An 8341-nucleotide genomic window follows, 5' to 3' on the forward strand; every position below is an offset into this window, starting at 1 on the left:
CACGCAAGAAAAAAAAAAAAAGTCAGGCTACTCAACACGTCTGATCCACAGCAGCACCAAAGCATCACTGGAAATCATGTCAACAACCAATCTTCCATTTCAACACGCGTCAACAAACAAATGGCACCACAAACATGAACGAATCGGTCAGGCTACCAATTCCAAACCCACAGCAGACAAATAATTAAATGCATCTTACCTTAAAGCAGAATCGACCACAAAGGAAGTCTGTTGGCACACTTCCTTTCTACTAGTTTGTGTCCCCAACCTGGCAGCAGCAGTCGTTGTCATATCGGTTTATTTTATCTTTGATGTAAACACAACACTTCGGATATGCAAATGCTTCCCGTTACACACGATTGCTATGTCAATAAACATCATTTTGCCAATATTTTAGAGACCATCCATCTTCTCTGTCGGTCAGCATCTGTCGGGATCCGATAAAATGATAAATCTTGCCTTGTGTGTTGATGGTTACTACATCCAGGTGCACAACAATATAAAATGGCATGATGGAAGTCTTGCTGAAAGTAAAAACTTTCTTTGATGGCTATATTCCTTTCGATGCTTCGCCGTCGTTCCTCGTTGTTGGCTGTGGTAGACTACTGGTAGTACATGTCCAAAATGGCGGTCGCGTTTGTCGTGACGTCACGTGAAAAGGGTCCATAGACCGCTACCGCTGACATCACCACTACCAGAAGTAATAGCACTCCTCGCCATATTGAAAGACCAACAAACTCGTAATTAGGGGGAAAATAATGGCAGCAAGTGAGCCCACTTAAACAAATCTGATTTACTGACCCAACAGTAGACCTGAAAGAAACCTGTGAGAGACTTGAAAAAAAACAGTGGCTAGTCTGTGCATGATCTGTGGACATGGTAGATTATTTCAAAACCCTGAAGCCTGCTGAAAGGAAGGTATATGTAGAGAAACTGACTGATGGTTTTGACCCTTACAGTGATGCTGAGGCTGAGTGGGAGCAAGATGTTGACATCCTGCCAGTTGTAACCTATCCAGATAAAGCAAATTATCTGGTATTCTCACCAAGTACCTACACCATGGACTGTCTAAAAGCCTACAAAAGCCTGGATGCTTGTAATCAGTTTGTGTGTGGTTGTGATGATGAAGAATCAAAATCATGTTGCGAACTGCAAGGTAATTTCCTAATGTTTTATTCAGATTAATATCAGTAAAAAGTAAAATAAGTTTCCCATGAGAACTAGATGAAATTATTTTTATGCTCATCAGCAGCAACATGAGAATGCTCAACAAAAATAAGCCTTTTTTTTTTTTTCACGGTCCGGTTTCCATCAAATTCTGCACTCTGATTGGCTGGCGAGGCTCAGCTGGATAAGGCGCCATACCATAAATCCAGGGACCCGGGTTCGATCCCTCCCCGTCTCTCTCTCCCACTCATTTCCTGTCTCTACACTGTCCTATCCAATAAAGGTGAAAAAAAGCCCCAAAAAATATATTTAAAAAAAAGATAAAGTTGCATTCTTTTTTATAAACATGTTTTTATTTTTAGCAAAGTTTCACATACAAGTGCAAATTCATCAACAGGAAGCCTGAACTCTTTATACTTAAAAAAAAGAACTTGATATGAGGACAATCTCTTCATCGAAAAACACAAAGGCTTTAAAGACTATCAACATTTACAAATCGTTAAATATGCTCTCGCACACTTAATTACTCGTCTATTCTGTTTTTTTTTCTTAAGTCTGTTCTTGGAATGTCTTGTTTATATCTGTATTTTGCTCTTGATTTCACTCTGTTTAATTGTACTTAATAAAGTTTAAGGGGAAAAAAAAGATTTATAGCAACAAGCCCCCAGCAGAAGAGTCCAACCTTCGATTTCTATTTCATTTGACTGGGTACAGTATGCATTCCCAGTAACGATCTAGAATAATGTCTCACATGCTGGTGATAAATTCCATGCATTTTCAACGTAGTGGGACCTAACGCCCCCCTTGCCCTACAATTTGAGAGTGTATCATCAACATGATTAAAGTATAAACACTTCATCCCGTTTATGTTGGCTCAGTTCAAAATATGTTTTGAACACAGAACAAGAGTTTATTACTTATTCAAGCGTCTCAAAACGCACCTGCGAGTAATAACACTCGTGCATACTCAAAGAAATTAAGAACATTTCTGGATATTTTTTCTTCTATGCATACAGTAAAGAAAGCAAAAGTAACCACGGTCAGAAACAATATAGCAAACGCACACACATTTTACACTGTCTCGACAAATAAATAAAACGTATCCTAAAGGTCTGAACACACTTACCTTACAACAACAAACTTGTACGTGATCAACTGCTCCTGGTTTTATTTATTTTATTCTGTTCTTCCAGACAAAAAAAAAAATCAAGCTACTTCTGATACCACCGAGCTGAGAGAACTCAGATTTCTGCTCAGAAACAGGAAAGACGATAAGTGTGTAGTTCCGGTTACACTCTGCCTTGCCTCCACATCCATAAACTTAACCGACTGAAAAAATGGTTCAGTGTTCAAACTGCTCATGCAAGTGCAGTAACGTGTGATACTCCGTCACCATCTAGCCTGACCTCTTCTTCCACTTCCTATTCTTCTTCTTCCCCTCCTCCTTGTCTTCTGCTTCTTCTTCTACGGCTGTGGCATCCAGCTTATTGATACATTACCGCCACCTTCTGCTTCGGAGTGTGGCTCAGACAAGATTTACAATCTAATTCCGGGTGGAACCACCCTTCACATATCCCTTAGTCCAGTGTTTCTTTCTTTCTTTTTTTAATTAGATCAAATCAAGTATACAAAGAGTATACAATAGCATTGGTGCAACTACACCATGTACATTACAAAATAAATAAAAAACAAAAACAAACTAGATAGAACTCGACTATGGGGATGCCTCCGCCTGGTAGACTACACGCCTTATTAAGTTATGATTTGGGGATGGACATTTGACCTCAAAATCTAATCAGTTAATGTTTGTCCCCAAATGCACAAATGGTGAAAGTTTGGTGAAATTCCTTTCATTTGCCTTGGAGATATTGTGTTCACAAGGTTTTCGGACAGACATTTGACCTCACAGTGACCTTGACCTTAGACCTTTTGATCTCAAAATCTAATCATTTCATCTTTGTCCCAAAGTGCACAAATGGTGAAAGTTTGGTGAAATTCCTTTCATTAGTCTTTGAGATATGGCGTTCACAAGGTTTGGGGATGGACATTTGACCTCGCAGTAATCTTGACCTGTGACCTTTTAACCTCAAAATCTAATCAGTTCATGTTTATCCCAAAGCGCACAAATGTTGAAAGTTTGGTGAAATTCCTTTCATTAGTCTTTGAGATATTGTGTTCACAAGGATTCGGGACGGACGCATGGACAGACAGACAACCCGAAAACATAATGCCTCCTGCACCTTAAGGTGGCGGAGGCATAAAAACAGATCATAACACATCGTATAGCACAAAAAGTGTTTGTGTTTTGATAGCCTTCTTATTATTGCTGCTAGAAATTGTTGTTACATACTGTTTAATGTCTATACTAAGTTCTGTAAAATTAGTTTTTTTTTTATTCTGAAATTTAGACTTATGAATGTAGTATTTTGTCAATATTATTAACAAATTAATCAAATAAAAATGAGAGACAAGATTTCTGCTGTCATAAAAGCCAAACAAGACATTCTCCCATTTCAGACTAAAGTCTGAGTGAATGGAGTTGATAATAAGACGAGTAAGCTTACTCCACAAAAGTTTTGAATAAGGGCAAAGCCAAAATAAATGAATAAGGGTTTGTCTTTCTACCCCAAAAAAAGAACAATTGACAATGACGTCTTTTTTTTTTATTTCTGCAAATAAAAAATGGTAGGATAAAATCTATGTAGCATTTTGAAAGATATTTCTTTCACCTTATTGGTCAAAAAGAATTTTTGTGGTAATAGCCAAACTTTTTCCCAACAGATCTCCCCCACCAAATTAGACCAGTGTGGCAAAGAGCAAGGAGTAGTAATGAGATCTTGTTGGAAAAGAATACAAATAGTTTTGTTTACATTCCTGTGTGGTGAAAGACAACTCTTTCCAATACTTGTCACACACACTGCCCAATGTAGGGAGAGTTCGACTCACCCCCACTCCTCTAAAGAGTGTAATAATACCTGACGGTATTGCATCAAGTACAATTGAGAATTCCTTTGGAGGAATGGGGATTCCGTACCTGTGTAAAACTTCTGAGTATGAATATAGTTGGCCAGGCTGGTTAAACAACTGATTAATCAAAATAATATTATCAAACCATGGTTTAAAGAAAATAGATCTATTTTTGTAAAGAACATATTCATTATTCCATTTGTAGAATTTATGGGGGCTGAAGTTATGCATGTAAATTAAAGACTAAGCCATCAACATTTGCTTGTGGAAAGAAGTCAATTTAAGAGGTATCTTGCCAATACTATAGCTGCATTGTAAAAGAAAGTTAAGACCATCTAGGGAAGAAAAAACATAATGAGGAATGAAGTTCCATAATGAAGTTGGACATCTGAAAAAAACGCCTGATCCAGTTTATTTTAAATGTATAGTTCAGCGTAGTGAAGTCTAAAACGTTCAAGCCACCTTTGCCGTATTCGTTCATTAAGACTGACTTTTTCACATAATGGGTATGATTCTTCCACACAAAGTTAAATAAAATTTTATCTATAGCATCACAAATTTGTTTGTCAACACTGAGAGAGAGTGCAGCATATGTTAATCTAGAAATCCCTTCTGCCTTTGACAGTACGAAAGGTCTCTAAGTAACCACTGATAAAAAATTTTCTAGTCTTTTCAATAATAGGGTTAAAGTTAACAGAAGACCTTTGAGAGTCATTTTTATCTATAGTGATACCTAGGTACATAATCTTTTACAGGAATGTTTGAAATAGAGTCAGCATTACATTCTTTTAAGATCGATATAAGTCTTTATTGTCATTGTCACTTTTTCAAAGGTACAACGAAATTGAAGGTGCTGTTGACTCATGAGTTATAGAAAAAATAAAAACAAAGTATAAAAATAAATAGTAAAGTATACAGAATTGCACTGGTAAAATAGTATAAACAGAATATAAACAAAATTGTATTGTATTGGTTTATATGTACACAGATTGCACTGATAAAATAGTGTAAACAGAATTGTATTGGTTCTGTATGTACACAGATTGCACTGATATGAGATGAGTACACAAAAGTTGGGCTGCCAGCAAGAACAAATAGGGCGATATAGGACATCCTTGTCTAATGCCTCACTGTAAATTAAATCTCGCAGAAGATTCAAATTTAAGATTAATAGAACTGTTAGCATTATTGTACAGGGTTCTGATGACATTACAAAAGTAATCCCCAAATCCAAATTTCTTCACTGAATGAAAAAGAAAATTATGTTCTACCATGCCAAAAGCCTTAAAAAAATCTATGAAAAAAATGAGACTGTCATCTGAAATTAAGTGAGAGTAATCAAGTAAATCTAAGACCAATGTTATATTATCAGCAATATGTCTATTAGGCATGAACCCAGATTGCTCTTCATCAGTAATGGAGGGCAAAACTCCTTTAATCCTCTTGGCGAAAATAAGAGCCAGTATTTTATAGTCATTGTTCAACAAGTAGATAGGACACCAATTATCACTAAAAAGCAGGTCTTTACAAGGTTTTGGTATAAGAGTTATTAAGCCCTGAGTCATGCTCCATGGTAGAGTGTTGCCTGAAATACTTTCATTAAATAGTTGTAATAAGAAAGGAGCCAACTGCAAAGAAAAAGTTTTGTAAATTTCCGACGTTAAACCATCAGTTCCAGGTGATTTATTGTCTTTAAGAAGGCTTATGCAACTACTGACCTCTGTAAGAGATAAGGGAGAATCACAAATATCTCTATCTGACTCATTCAGCTGGGGGATATTCTTAAGTAAATTTAAAAAAATTTAAAGTATCTGTTAAAGAGTAATCTGTAGTATACAAGTTCTGGTAAAACATGGAACAAAATTTTGAGATGCGTTTTGGGTCATCGGTTACTGCACCATCAATGTTCAGTTGATCAATGGTGTTAAGCTTAGCACGGTATTTTTCTAGCTTAAAAAAAATAAGCAGAATTTTGTTCCCCTTCCTCAAGCCACCATCTTCATGACCTAATGAAAGCACCTTCTGCCCTCCTTTTGTATACTTCATCCAAGTTCTTTTGCAATTTGAACATTTCTATCTTGTCATCCTCTGTTAGGGCATCTGGAGATAATTGAGAGAGCAAAGATGATATTTTTCTCCTCTAGCATTCTAAGTTTGGCCAGGTCACTCCCAAATTTCCTTAAATATTTGGATGACTCATATTTAAATAACTCCCAATTAAGACAAAAATAATTTTTTATAGAGGCCTTACTAAAAAAATGCAAAATTAAACCAGAGATGTTAGATTTCACTTGTTCATAGCCCAAAAGGGAGTTGTTGAGCCTCCAGTAACTGGCTTTTTTACAATCACTGTCTGAAGAAAATAATTTAATAAATATAGAAATCGCTTTATGATCACTTAAAGGGCATGGCAAGATGTTTACTAGAATATTCTCTTCATTTACGCTGCTAGAGACCAGCCAAAAGTCTATGCGGGATAGTCTAGAACTATCTTTGTTGTTCCAGGTGAACACAGCTGCATCAGGAAACTTAGTTCTCCATACATCCACTAAATTGAAAGTGTCCATAAACCATTTAAGATAGGAATTTCTAGTGTGACAACCAGGTGGATATCTATCAATGGTAGGGTTCAGGATTTCATTAAAATCCCCTCCCATTACTATGTGGGCATTTGGGAACTTAGTTAACCAGAGTTTAAGTTTACTTTCTAATTCTATAAATAACTGCATATTTTCTGCATTAGCATTGTGCCCATACACATTTCAAAATTATGAAAATAACCTTGTTACAATTAATAACTTGACAAATAAAATGCCCTTTAGGATCTGCATCTGTGTGTAGAATATCACCATTAAATTTATGCTTTAAGGTCAAAACTCCTGCAGACCTTTCACTACAGTTAGCAAACCACATATCATTACCCCACTGGCTTCTCCAGAAACTAACGTCATTTACAATGGCATGAGATTCCTGACAAAAACACAAATCTGTATTCTGCTGTTTAGCAAACAAAAATAAGGCTTTACACTTAGTTACGTTTCTTAATCCCCTGGCGTTAAAGGAAACTATACACAATGAAATGTTTTAAGAGATAAAACTTCTTGGAATATGAGATAAGTATCAAAAACTGTTACTTTGAGCAAACTGCACAAAGGATCTCGCTAAAAGAAAACCCTTAACCTAGGCTACTAACAGTATTCAATGCAAAAGCCTCCTCTCAGCTGTAAAATGAAACCTAAATGCAGCCCCGGGTGAGGAGGCATTCGTGTGATGTGCACTGGCACTGCTATGCAGACTGCACATCATCCGTGATCAGTCAGTTCCTTTCCCTCGATGAAGGCTCTTGCACCAATGTAATAGGCTGCCTTTCCTTCTCCTCTCGCTTTCTTCATCAGTGGCCAGAACTTAAGTCTGGCTTCCGTGACGGGTTGTGGAAGATCTTCAGCTAGACATACGTTGTTGTCCCTCAAATAAAGGTGGTTTTTCACAGCCTTCCATAAGGCATCTCTGTAGCACCGCAGGGCGAATCGAATAATGGCTCCTCTTGATCTTGATTTGGCGACGGTGTTGTTCTTGTCTTTGCTCTGAATTGGCCTCCCAAAACAATGTACAATATCAATGGCTTCTTTGGGGTTTATCTTAGAGTCTGAGGATGGCCCGGCACAATTCCAAAACTTTATTCCTCACGTTCTCGTCCTTACTTTCTGCCAAGCCATAGATTTTCAGGTTCCATCTTCTGGAGTATGCCTCCAAGTCAGACACATGAGTGAGAAGTTTAGCAACCTTAATTTCTTTGTCTTTAAGACGAGTGTTTATGTTCGCTACTACCTTCTGTGTATCTTTGATTTTGTTGCATGCAAAGTCCAGTGTCTTTTTTTGGCCCCTCTATTTTCAGCGAGTTCTCATCTGTCTTCTTCGAGTTGACGTTGATTAGCATCTCAAGAGAATCAGCTCTCTCGTTGATAAGTTTAAAGAGAGTGGCGATGACAATGTTGTCTTGTGCCAAGTCGCTCTCCATTCTGTACAAAGCCTTTTTAGCTGCAGGTGATTTGCATGGGGTTATAGGTAGAGAGTAAGATTTGTCTTCTGTCACTACAGCTACTGTTGATATAGCTTTAGCATAGTCGTGACACTTGGCTATCAGGGCATTACCTGGTGGCTGCAAGTTGGTAGAATCATTTTTATGCATTCTTTTCAAGTCTTGTTT

The 8341-nt window shown here is 37.2% G+C and overlaps 1 protein-coding gene across 1 annotated transcript in view; it reads right to left on the reverse strand.

The window, feature by feature from the left end:
• Positions 1 to 2583, reverse strand: part of LOC132891483 (zinc finger protein 431-like) — a 57039-nt gene extending 54456 nt beyond the window's left edge. Inside the window, exon 1 of the mRNA XM_060929098.1 lies at positions 2294 to 2583. The gene's annotated coding sequence lies outside the window, so the exon portion shown is untranslated. The remainder of the gene's footprint in view (positions 1 to 2293) is intronic.
• Between the last annotated feature and the right edge of the window lie 5758 nt (positions 2584 to 8341).

The sequence above is a fragment of the Neoarius graeffei genome, chromosome 9 (assembly GCF_027579695.1).
Source record: "Neoarius graeffei isolate fNeoGra1 chromosome 9, fNeoGra1.pri, whole genome shotgun sequence".
NCBI classification, from domain to species: Eukaryota; Metazoa; Chordata; class Actinopteri; order Siluriformes; family Ariidae; genus Neoarius; species Neoarius graeffei.